Source organism: Ambystoma mexicanum, chromosome 10, assembly GCF_040938575.1.
Source record: "Ambystoma mexicanum isolate Mex_15411 chromosome 10, UKY_AmexF1_1, whole genome shotgun sequence".
NCBI lineage: Eukaryota > Metazoa > Chordata > Amphibia > Caudata > Ambystomatidae > Ambystoma > Ambystoma mexicanum.
Window position 1 is genome coordinate 633187424 of NC_090932.1, and position 13896 is coordinate 633201319.

Here is a 13896-nt window from a genome sequence, read left to right on the forward strand (position 1 = left end):
TTGACTCCCCCCTACCCTAAACATACATCACCCTCAGCCTGAGCAGCACCACCTATAGAGTACAGCTGAGTCCCATGCACAATTTGGTCCAGTTGTTCACATAGCTTGACTCGCTTAACTCTCTTTACAATTTCCACACAACACCCGTCCCACACCTGATAATATGGGCTGCTGTTAGGGACATAGCCATTCCTAACCTACCTTCAACCAGGCTATTAATGCACACACTCATTTTACCACTCCTCACACTACTCCTGAATACAGACTACAGCCTTCCAAAGGGCATTGACCCTCAGAGCACTTTGAGGCCATACCAATGGCAGTTAGCACTATACAAATGCCAAATAACATAACATAGATGGAGGCCATCAACGAACAGCATTTCAGAGAGAGCATTTGGTTCTTTGGTGATCGAAGAGGATCATAAGGTTTTATAGTCTGTCTTCAAAGCCGGAGTTTCTCTTCTGATGGCCAAGTCATTCCCCAGTCCTATAGCAGTTGTGGGAGAAATTGTCATTTAACCTTCTAGGCCAAAGTTGATGTTTCTTTCACAAATGCATCCTTTTAAATCATATGGTTTTCTATATTTCCTCAGTTGCAGTTGTCACTTTAAACAAAGCAACATTATAACATATTCTTAGCAATTAATCTCCTTTCAAAGTGTTATACTTCATGTTTCTGTAGGTTTTGAATGTATAAAGTGTATTCCTAATGCCTAAAGAAATAACACCGAAATAAGACATCCCGAAATTAGATTTGTACTCTTTCACAACATGTGAATTTACATCCCAGATTAATGGTTGTCAATTTATTAAAAAGTTGCTTGATACTTTCAAGTAGGTGGAAGGATTTAATGTTGGCCTTTCATTTACTGTGAATGTATGCTCTCGTTGTAGAAGGGCTGCTAACATCACACTACTTCCTTGCATGTGTCTTTTTCAGATGCTGTGCACAGGATATAGTCCACATGTTTATTTTTAAGTATGGCATTTTTCTTTGTGTCGTTTCCTTCTGTATAGATTTCCCAACACCACTTCCTCTTGTGATGGGGTTAATTATCCTCTAAAAATAATGTCGATTATTATTTTCTTAGTTGGCTTGTGATAGAGCCGATTGGTCTCTGTAGAGGTAGGAATACTTTGCTAGCCAACAACACAATGTTTAGCTATTTAGTTTAGGGTTTATGGTTTAGTTATAAAAAAAAAAAACAATAAACAGCATAGACCCTTTACCAATGATCTGCTATAGCTAACTCCATATTTTTGTACAATTACCTAACCCCCTGTTACAGATAGCTAGCATGTGTGCCTTTGCTTTGTGAGTAAAGAATTATTCTCTGGAAAGGATCTTCTTATGTTCATTTGCACAGGCGTATTCATATTTTTTCGTTTTTGGTTTCTTTTTACCTGATACTTTCCTTTACCCTTCCCACTTCTTTTGGCTCTCCTGTACTAAAGTATCACTTAGATTCTAAGTCACCAGTGTTTTTATTTGTATCGTTTATTTACCAAAGCCTTTTTGTTCTAGTTCCACTCTAAATTCCACTCTTAATTATTTGGAATCTGCATCAGTGCTGGAAAGGCAACCCTTTTGCCAGTGGCACATTGGGCCTCATTACAACTCAGGTGTTAAGGGTTAACGCCACCGTTAACCCTTAACGCCTGATTCTGATTTTAACGCCTGCTTTTAGCAGGCGTTAAAATCCATGGCGCTAACCTGCCATGGGCCCTCATTACGACCCTGGCGGAATTCGGAAAACGATGGCGGAAATGCAATACCGCCATCGAATAGCGCTCGGTGCGACTATGACCCGTCACCGCAAAGTACGAAGCCATTAGCGACACCGTAGTGAACGCCAACGCTAACTGCACCAAGCACGCGCGCGCGCGCCATGCCAAACCGCAAACACCACCATGGCGCAAGGGTACGCCAATTCCGACCCTAGCGGACATGTACCTAACGCCATCAAGCATGGCGGAATGTACCATACCGCCATGGTGAGAAGTACGGCATCGCGAATCAACCGTAAACGGCCCCACTGAGTGCCTGTACACCGCTCCCTGCCCACAAAGTCCAACTCCCCGTAGGTGCAATGAAGTCACAATGCAACCATTGAAATGTACAAGTCACCCATGCATGCCAACGAACAAAAGAAACACAACAGGGGCCAATGGGAGCTGCAGGGCACAGATGGCACGAATACAGAAGCCATCCCAATGGACATGACCACAGTCCCCCACCAAGAAACGCACGCAAACACAGGCACCTGTGACCAGCAATATTCCGAGAATCACATCATTCCACCAGTCCACCTGGCTGACCGGCATCTGTTACACAAAACCCAATCCCCCGCCCCTGAGCATGACAACATTCAAACAGTCATATTGGCAGCCCCCATCCCTGACCTCACGGGCTTCGTAGGCAAACGCGCCCAGTACAGTACCACGCAACTAAACTCCGAAGCTGGAACCCAATGCAGATCTCCTCACAATCCATCGCCCCCCAAAAAGGCATATGCCACATCACTTGCAAAGAAGAACGCTACACGGGCCAAATCAGAATAGAAATTTAATGCACATCAAAATCACCAAGCCCATACAGCCATCAGGCCATGAACTCCAAAACACTTTTCACCATTGTGGGCTGCATCCGCAAGAAATGACCAGCCACTACTTGTGTGACGCCCTGTTCCCTCATGGTACACAGAGCCACATTCACGTACGAAAAGGCAACATGGAAGCGCACAGAACCGCAGGGCCGTCCCAATGGGGAGGCACTAGTCCAGCTGAAAGGCCGAAATGTTGCTCCGAGCCACCAGTACTGCGTAAGGGCATGTGGCCCATTGGCGATCGTCCCATAAGATCGTAATGCTGCTCCACTGATTAACACGAAGCAGCAGGTGTCGGGAGTAAAACCCATCTGCAGGAGTGGCATACAGATGGCAGTGGCAAAAGGGGAGGAGATACCTGTCAACCATAAGAAAAGAAAAAGAACAGAATGGCCATCAGAACTACATTCGAACAACTCACTTCAATGATCACACTAAATCCACAGCCATATGCATGCTAGCCCACTCCAAAGGACCATCACCACCCCAAAACCACTTGCGACTCATAACCATCTATATCGAGGTGCAAACACCATCACAAACGAGTGTACCTGTGCATGCGTCTGTGAAAACAGAATCCATCAGATGGGAATGTTAACGTGCATGGACACAAGTGTCTGAGGGCGCGTCGAGACAGGGAGGGCTCAACAAGGCCAGATAGACGATGGTCCCACTATGGCAGCCCTGCATCACATAGCGTAGGGGAGGCGGATAGATCCCAAGAAGCCCTGTACATGGCAAACTCTGTATCAAATCACCTGCCCATGCATCCATTCATCATTCCCTCATCCCGGTATGAAAACGCCTGAATATTTACTCACATGACATTAGAAATATCCATTGAGTCTGTGCGTTATGCAGCCTGCAAAATCCACAGTGCCCCAGCCCGTAATTCCAGTGTAGTGAAGTAACATGTATTTGGGAACGTCCGGCCTCATCGCCCACGTCGCTATTGCGCATCCCAAACTATTCATATCAATCATTGCATCCTCGCCATGGCCCCTGTCTCAAGGACATTGAACAATAGAACGTTATATTTGCAGTCAGACCTGTGGGCATTTCCTCGCCGCTAGCTGAAAACCGAAAACGCCTCCCTTCGAATTCCTCATTTGCAACATCACGTCGAAAAGGCATCTGTGGCCGTTTGAAATCACTAATTAATCCATCGAGTGCGGCTGTGTGTGAAAATGGCAACTGCCTTCACCCACAAATGGGACGCCCCGCCCGTCGTTGCAACTCGGTACAGTGATGCATGAGGGCCCACCGTTACTCGAGTACTACGTTCCACTGACCCTTCACAAGTCTGTTCGCGACTGCACAGATAGTATGTGAAACAATGGGACCACAGCAGAATGAACATGTCAACCAATGTTACACGGCCATCGGGTACAAATACATGATTGCAATAGCAAGATGCCATTCCCCGAATTGCAGCGTTGTGCGCGGGACATGCTCGGCCAAAGGGGAGAGCAGTTTGCACAGGTGGAATGAATCACCACAGGTGGAGGCCATACAGCCTGAAAACACATAAATTGCACAGCCAGTCTCCTCCCACAACCACACCGAAATGCTACCGGCAGGACTCGCGATGTTGGCCCTGGGGGACCTGATAGCACTGCAAGTACTCCAACTCCAAGAAGAAGACGAACACCAACTACAACCGGCCGCACGGAGGAGACGCAGGAGGAGGAGGAGGCCAAGGCAGGGCCAGCAAGGGCCGCCAGCACAGCCACTACCACCACGCAGGCAGCCCGCAATCCCACGCCTCCGAGCACATCCGTTCAACCTCACTGATGAGCAGATCCACACCCTCTACCGTCTGGACCGGGACACCATAGCCGCCATTGTGGACATGACACAGGCTGACCTTGTCAGCATGATAGATAGCCCAACCGCCATCCCACCCCTACTGAAGGTGGTGTCTGTACTACACTTCCTGGCCACAGGCACCTACCAGCACACAGTCGGACAGTTGCATGGCATTTCTCAGCCACTGTTCTCACGGACACTATTGCAAGTGCTCGATGCCCTCCTGCAGCACGCAGACGACTACATCTCCCTACCACGCTCGGAGCAGGAAATTACGAACACCAAAGTGGGATTCCATGCACTTGCCGGCATACCAGGTTGCATTGGTGCCATCGACTGCACCCATGTGGAATTGGTCGTCCCACATGCCATGGAGGCCCAGTACCGCAAACGAAAACAATTTCATTCCCTGAATGTACAAATGGTGTGTGACTCCAACAGGATCATTACACCTTGTTGTGCCCGATTCCCTGGATCAACCCATGATTCTATGGTCTTGAGGAACTCTATAATACCACGCTACATGGAGCGACACGCAGGGAACAGATCCTGGCTACTCGGTGAGTCTCATTACATGCATGATAATGTGGGCTATGTGATTCGGCAATGACCTGGCAGGAAGGGGGGGGGGTGTGCGTACGTAGCAATGGCATTCCACATCATACGTTTCTCGTCCACATACAGGTGATGCTGGATATCCACTGAAGAGATGGCTCCTCACACCAGTCCGGAACCCACGGGACCAGCATGAGGAGGACTACAACCATGCCCACTCACGTACCCGTGTAGTCATTGAACAGGCATTCGGCCTACTGAAGGGTCGTTTCCGCTGCCTCAGCAGGTCTGGCGGGGCACTCCTGTACCGCCATGAGAAGGTTGCAAAGATGGTCATGGCATGTGTCATGCTACACAACATGTGCGTACGTAGAAATGTGCCCATGCCCCCTGACGCAGAACTGCATGCACCTGAAGATGGTCATGATGAGGGTGGGGATGTGGCAGCACCTCAAGGAGTCCGCGAGGCACAGGAGGCCCGTGAAATTCGTCAGCATCTCATTGATGTATGCTTCTAGCACTCACGCCTGGTGGCTGATACATGGACACGGGACTCGTGGCACTGTGTGTGTCTGGGACATGCACAATATGGACTGTACGCCTATGATGGCCTAGTACACAAAGATCAATGTCCACACATCTCATTGGTTGATCGTGCACTGTTTATGGCATATGTGATATCATGTTGTACACCCTATCGACCCGCCACCCAAGTGAGCCCAACACACCCCCTCCACCCTCCTACCTCCCCCCCGAACACCAGTGTCCAAAGATGCTCATTGTCAGTGGGCAGTCGCTATTGCAAGCCCCCTCTGCGGGTATCAGGGGCACCCCTGCCTGTGGAGCGCAGGTTCCTCCCAGATCTACGTTGGGGGCTGCCCTGGACGGAACTTGCAACGGATGATGTCTCTGCCTGCTCACGTCCATGCATGTCCCTAAGGGTTTGCGAGAGCTCAGTGAGCACACGGCGCACTGCGGCAAGTTCGGCACATACGTCCTTGGACGTCGCATGCAGTTCCCCCCTCAGGCTCTCGGTGCTTCTCTCCATTTGGACTCTCAGGCTCTCGGTGCTACTCTCCATTTGTGCCCTTAGTGTCTCTGTACCTTTCTCCATTTCTGCCCTAAGTGTCTCAGTTGATGTTTCTATGTCTGCCTTAGTGCCCCCACATTCATCGGCATGGTCCTTGAGGAGCGTGGCCAGTTGCTGCTGTTGCACGATTAACTGGTCGAGGGACTGTTGCCTCTGCTGGGCCATGGCCATTTGCGGGGGTGTCACAGAGGGGCTGTTGTCCTCATGTTGCCTTGCCACAGGGCTTGTGGGGGATGGCCAGTCGTCGTCTTGTGGGTGCCCCTGCGTGGTATCCTCATGTTGTACGGGATGGGACAGACAGGGGGATTGGGACAGGTCATGGATGGATCTGACTTCGACATCCCCGTCTTCTGTGTCGGAGCATGCTGCCATCAATGGGGTGTCACCTATGGTGCTGCTGCCACCAGAGGCAGTGCCTTCTGTGGCATCCGTTGGGGGGACCTGTGGAGGTGGTGGTGTGGGCATGCTGGCTGCTGGGGTGCCTGTTGATGTTCCCTCCTCTGTGCTGCCACCTGATTTGTGCTGCTGCCGTGTCTTGATGCGTGCAGCTGAGGTGGAGGGTCTTTGGCCGTTGGTCTTGGCCCTCTTTGCAGGTGTGCTGGTAGGGGTGTCCTGAAGCTCGTCGTTTGGATCGGACCCTGTGGTGGAGTAAAGGAGGGCGAGGGTTATTGATGGGTCTGTGGGAATTGGAATGGCATTGTATCACATGCATTGGGGTGGTACCTGAGGGTGATTTGGGTCGGGGCCTTGGAGGTGCTTTCATTTGTGTGTGGAGTGAGGGTGCAGTTGTTTGGCAGCCTGCAGTTAGGGTGTGCCTGCTGCACGTGTAGTGCGTGTTTTAGGGGTTTTTAATTATTTATGTATTTATTGTGGGTTTTAACGTGCGCTATCAGGCCGATGTGTGTGGACGTTCTCCTGGACATGTGTTTCTGTTGCACTATGTGGACGCATGGTACTTCACATGGATGGACTTTGTGGATTTGGCATTGTTTTATTTGGCCCACCTACCTGAATCTTCGGATGTCTGCACTCCTTTCTCCATCCCTCCGACTCCCTCTATGCTCTCCATTCCGATGGTGGAGGCACAGATTTCTTCCCAGGGGGTCAACTTGATGGGTGATTCAGGACCTCCCCCGGTGGCTGTGGCAATGTTGCGGTTGGCAGAGAGTATGCTGCGGACGCGTATCCGCAGGTCGTCCCATTGCTTACGGCATTGCTGTGGGGTGCGGGGTGCGGTCCCCACCGCACTTACCCGCTGTGCCACCAGAGCCCATATGGCCTTCTTGTTTGCAAGTGCCGTCCTGGTCATTTGCGTGGAGAAGACGACGGCAGCATTCTCCTGGAGGGTGTCTGTTAGCACGGTGAGTTCCTCACGGGAGAAGTGGACCTGCCGCTTGCGGTCGCACGCTTTCTTCGCTACTTTTCCCATTTTTATTGGTTTCGCTAGGGTGGATGACGGGTTGGGGTGTGTCTCAGGGTAGTGATTTTAGTGGTTGTGTGGTTTTAGTGGTTTTATAGGTGTACGGCGGGATGTTTCCCGTTCCGGGCCCATGTTTTAACTTCCGTTTCCGTATATTTCCGGTCACCGTACTTTCCGGTAGGCGCACACTGCGGTGTCCGCTGTGATGGGTGGCGGTATTGCACCTAGGGCGCCGTACGGCGGCGGTGTGGGCCGTTTTGGGGTCATTTCCGCCATCGCGGACTTTGCACTTCCGCCATGCCATGGTGCTCGTGCCCGATGGGTCGGAATGGGCCGCACTTTGCTCCTTCGTGCAATGGCGGAAACGCTATTTACGCTGTGGCGGTCCGGTCAGTCACTTTCCGCCAGGGTCGTAATGAGGGCCATGGTGCTAATTACGCCGCCGTAATTTACGGCGGCGTAATTAGCGCCTTCCCCACTCCCATTATGCCCTATGGGGCAAAAATGGGAATGGGGAAGGGAAAATGGGAAATGGGGATTTACCGCCCCACTCACCTTGGAATGGGGCGGTAAATCCGCCATCCACCATGGTGTAAACGGAGTTTACACCATGGTGGTAAAGTTGGTGCACTTAGCACCAAGGTTGTAATGAGGCCCATTGTCTGTTGTGTGCATTGGGGGAACCACAGGAGATTAGAGGAAACAAACCCGCTGTCCTACAAACAGTTTAAGTCAGACCTAATGTACATGCTTCCTTTATAATTTCCACTGACAATCTGTGAGTTGGCAATCCAAATAATGAACCTGACCATCACTAGCAGAACCCTGGAAGCATTTTGTTCTTGGACAGAATCTACGACTGGGTGCCTTAATCCATACCAATGTTAATCTGAGTGTGCTCTCAGAACTCCCCTGCAATGCATACATCTGTGTTAACCTGTTGAAAAAAATGAAGACCCATTTATGAACTTTTATCAGTGCTCACACTGGAAATTTGGTCATACAGAGACACTAGGGACACATTAATCATGTACGAACATGTAATCAGAGGCAGATACATTTGTATACTATTGGCTAGTCTCTTCTTACTTGTTTTGCTCTTTTAAAGAGAAAACACTTTACAAACTGATAGGTGGGTTTAGATGTCTCAGGGTGAACAATTGTCTCAACAAGAGCTGCTGTTTTTAAATAGCTTCAGTGGTGAGTACAAGGTCAGAGATTATACTACTACTTATTCCATGCAATGATTAATGTAATACCAATCTTCTGAGCAGATTGTCCAGCTGTTGTGGCAGGAGCTGTTCTTGTGCTTCCTGGCTCCTATTTACATAAGGCTCTGTAATACATTCCCCAATGCTCCAACCATAAGGCTGTCAGGCTAAACTGCACTGTTGACCCCAATATGAGTGTACTGAAGTGCAGTTGTCTGTAGGCTTGAGAGCTCTCTCTCTCTTCCATAAAAAGAAGTTGTGTATGGCATTGGACTGACCTGTAAGACAAAGACATTTTTCTGATGCTTGCATTTCGCCTAAATTGCATACCCACAATGCTTTGCTTATGTTGCTTCTGAGCTGTTGGTTTGACTTGCAGTGAGGGCTATAAGGTGGCACAGTGGCCTTTGTATCTTGGCGCAAATTACGTTATCTGCATTCACATTTGAATTGTAAGGGTGTTTTCAAACATTTTTCAAACAGTCATTTGCAAGAGAAAGACAAAAATGCCACGCCTCTTTTTTTATTGTACGCATCAAAGCTAATTTCTTCTTGCCACTCAGTGCCATGGACAAATTAATAGGCAATGCGCATGTGTTTCTGGAAGGGGTATAGCGTGATGTTACACGTGCACAACAATAGTGCTCATTCTATCTCTAGGCATTAACGTAATCCTATTCAGAGGTAGCACATTAAACCACAACTTTTCATCAGCGCACAAGGCTCTCTATAAGTAACACTCCAGGCCCATTACGATTGTCGCAGACAGATAGTTAGTCAGGGAAACATTTATGGGAGAATTCATGAATTCATTCATATGCTCTCTCTGCATAGACATGCGTTGGCTGCTCTGGAAATGGAGGCATACCCACTCACATGAGATCCTGCAACTCTACCTCTCTGCTGTGAACTCTCTCAAATCCACTCTTGATAGAGCTAAAAGGGAATTCTACCTAACCCTCATTGACTCTCACTCCAACCATCCTCACCGGCTACAGGCCATTCTAAACTCACTCCTCCTAAATCTCTATCAAAAACACTCACACAGCTAATTACTTAGCTGAATACTTTGCTTAAAAAATTACCAAAGTTAGAGACTATCTCCTGACCTTCATCACACTCCCTTCTCCTACATTTTAAACTCTGCCTACTCTACCATCACCCTCTGCCTCCATCTCCCGCTTTAGTCACACTAATATTGGCAAAGTACTATCTCTACTGATGAAGGATAACCCCTCTTGTCCTCCATAATACACTTTTGCTCCTCAGCTAGTCAATACTATTACCCCTATAGTGGCCTCTCACCACTCACAACTCATCAGCCTGTATTTCAACTCTGCTTGCTTTCCCTCTGTTTTCAAAACAGCCAAGATCATCCCTCTTCTAAAAAAGCAAGGAGCGACCCGTACCTACTGGTTAACTTTCACCCTTTGTCTCTCCTCTGTACTACTGTAAAATGCTTGAGAGGGTTATGGTGAACCGTCTTACCAATTTTGGACACATCCACAACCTTAGAGGCCCTTTTACAAGCAGGTTTTCACTCCTGTCACTTTATTGCCTCTGCTGATCACTCAAACCTATCCTATATTCTAATTCTCCTTGACCTGTCTGCTGCCTTTGACACTGTCAATGACTCTGATCTTCTTAATACTCTCTTTCGTCTTGGGATTCACGATCAAGCCCTTGCCTGGATTTACTCCTACCTTGCACCTCGCCAATTCTCTGTCTCCTGGAGCAATGACACCTCTAACTGTTGGTGTTCCACACAGCTCTGTCTTGGGTCAGCTCATCTTTACACTCTACACTTCTGCTCTTGGGGCATCAATCTTCTCCTTTTGGTTCTCGTACAAACTCTTCATGGACAGCACCCAAATCTTCTTCTCTTTTCCTAAACTATCCTCTGATATCTCTATCAAAACTTCCAACTGTCTCTCTACCAGAATATTGGATGGCTTCACATTATCTGATGTTAAACTATACCAAAACAGAGGTAGGCTTCTTCCCTGCCTAAAACTATATCTCATCTCATCCTCTTCCTATGCAGTTCCCAACTGACACTCTCCTCTACTCTTCTTCAGCTAGAAACCTCTATGTCAACTATGACCCTTCTCACACGCTCACTACTTTCATCTCCAAAACTGGAACAGCAGCTCTCCTCAACCTCCAAATATTAGGAAAATCAGGCACCTCCTTCCTTTCAAAACTGCCAAGCATCTCTTAACCAAACTTGTCTTCTGTAAACTGGACTACTGTTCCAGTATCCTCTTTGGTCTCCACAACTATGCTTTCTGTCCTCTCAACAAGATCATTTACTTCACTACCAGGACTCTCTTTGAACTCCCTCACTTCACACCTACTTCCTCATACCATCACCAGGCTGAATGGTTGATGATGCAAAACAGAGCCAGATTTAGATTTCTTCTCCTGGTTCACAAATCTATCCATTGTAAACCACCACTGTATCTATCCTCCTCTATCCAGCTCTGTAACCATTCTCGTAACCTCCACTCGGCCTCCTCGACTACCTTTATGGCTTCTTGCCCCCCTGTGCTTCCTCTCACTTCAGCTCTTTCTCTCTTCTTGCTCCACTTGCATGGAATTCTCTTCCCTGGGCATCCAAGAAACAGTCCACATAGATTTGTTCAAAACCAAACTAAAAGCCTACTGAGTTACCCTCTTAACGTACCTCTCATCTGCCTGCTAGCTAGCATTTTTACCTCGCCTCTAACCTGTCTCTGTCTCTTACTTCCATTCTAGCACTTTACCCATCATGGTCATGTCTCAGGCACAGCTGTCTGTACCGCCTACCTGCACTTAAACATTTCCAATGCTGGCTGTCCTTAATCTATGTATGTCCACGTATGTATTATCCCCAGTGACTGCTCCATTTGCTCCCCTCCATAACCTGGTCAGAATGTCCCTGAAAGTTACCGTACTGTAAGAGGCTCACTGCTTTCCATCAAATTTGATTTCTTATCTATTCTACATTCTTTTGTGATCAAAATAACATTGTTGCTCCTGTAAATACACATAAAAAATAAAGGATGACATATTTTCAGTTAATAATACATTTCTGGCAACTGCAACATCCACCCAAGTTAATAATAAAGAGGGAATGCTACAAAAACATCAATTGGCAAATCACATTGACTCATGTTTTGACATAACTCAGCCAAGGAATCCTGCATACACTTTCAGTTGACAACATTTCGATAAGGAGCTGTCTGGCTGGAGACAGAGCATCAACATTTCCCATTAATTGGTTCAATAGCATGGAGCAGCCAGTGCTATTAGATCAATAGTTATAGTTTCTCCACTTCTAAATAGAAATAGTAGTTGTAGCAAAAAACGTGGTTGTTTGAAAACTTATTAAAAGACATGGGGGCTGATTCATGAAATTTTTGTGCCAAAAAACAGGGATTTGTGCGCTATTCTGCCCGCAAATCCCTGTTTAACAAATGGGGATCTGCAGGCAGAATGGCACACAAATCCCGGTTTCTCGGCGCACAAATTCCATGAATCAGCCCCTTGGTTTCTCTTTGGTTTCCACAAAGCATGACCCCCACATTGCCTGCCCTAATGGTCTACTATGTGAACTACCTATGATTGTTGACAAGAAGCCAAAGTCTTCTAATGATGCAATAATATCACATCGGAGAACATCCCAAGATAGTGAAAGACATTTACAATGTCCACAATAGTTTGTCTAATTTTGGGAAGATTCTAAAAGCAAATTTGTTCTTTGCATCCATGATTCTAAATTTTGCCACACACACTATCAGTTTGTGTTCCTCGCAGAAATAGTCACATTTGCATAGGAGACCGGGAGAGCAACACCATCTGTAAAAAAGAGTATATGTAATTTGTTTGTAGAATACTGAGGATACCAAAGTAAGTTACAATGCCGGTGAAGTATAGATTACACACTCTTGAGCCCAGGAGCCACACCTGCCACAGTAGTTCTTTGCTGATTGGCAAGGGCTTTTTTTAGAAGGCTGGATGCTCCAAAGTATACAAATCCCAAATGTCCTTGACAAAACCATTGTCCAGTCCTAAGCTGCCAGTGTTGGAAAATATTAATAAAGCCAAAGGCAAATGTGTATGTGCAAAAAGAAGCAACCTTTCTTTTTAGTCATGTGGTTTTTGTCCTTCATGGCAGAAATTAGCCAAAGGCTTGGTTAATAGTGTGAGTGTCTGATCTAATGCAGTTGTTTAATTCATACAAATATTATCCTCTGACACCCAGTTCTGCAGGTGGGCAAGAAATATCTTCCAGAAAGTCTTACAGTCAGTGTCCAGGCATGATAATGACCAATAGGATGCAAAGTGCTACACTTCTCTTTTTTATATATTGACAATGTCATGGTGGTGCACCATGTTTCAGGGACAATCCCAATGGCAACAGTTGCATTGTATATTCTCATTAACAGAGGTAACCATACACCAAGAACCTCTTTTTTAAGGTTCACTGAAATAAAGTCGGGTCCTGTGGTTTTACTGTGCTCTTCTGTATCAAGGGCAGCAGCCATTTCGGAAGCCATTATCTGTTTCAGCAATTTGACGCCCAACTCCGAAAGGCAAAATATCTAAGTCAGGTTTCTTTTTCATAGTCTCTGTCCCTCTCACACACTGTGGAGGTAAAATTGTCATTAACAATTTGATTAAAAACAAGTATTTGGTTTGAAATACCTATCCTAACTCATAAGTTCAGAACACCATGTCAAATACTGAAGAAGCAGAAAAAAAGACTTGACTAACTTAGCTTCTTCAAAGCATGGCCTGTCTTTACATTAATGCAAGACTGCTGGTAAGTCTTAACATAAGTGTAAACATAATGTGCTTTAAGTATCTTATTTAAGTAAAAATAAACAAAGGAACAAATAGATAGAAAATGAAAGAAGAATGACAGCAGAAGAATAAAGTTGTGTCTCCGTTTTGTAAAGAAAGGGCATAAGTGGCCATTACAATGTTTACATTGCTTCCAATGCAAAATGCACTGGGAGTGTGTGCATCATTGAAAGAATATAATAATGCATGTAAGACATATAATACTGACAGAAATGGTATGAAATAAAACTCAGTCTATATGTCCATGGTGATGACTTTAACTACAATGTGCAATATTATAGAACATTTTCATTGGTGCAAGTGTAATTAGCATCACGGCATAAATTGATCATTTCGGAAAAACATATTCTTTGAA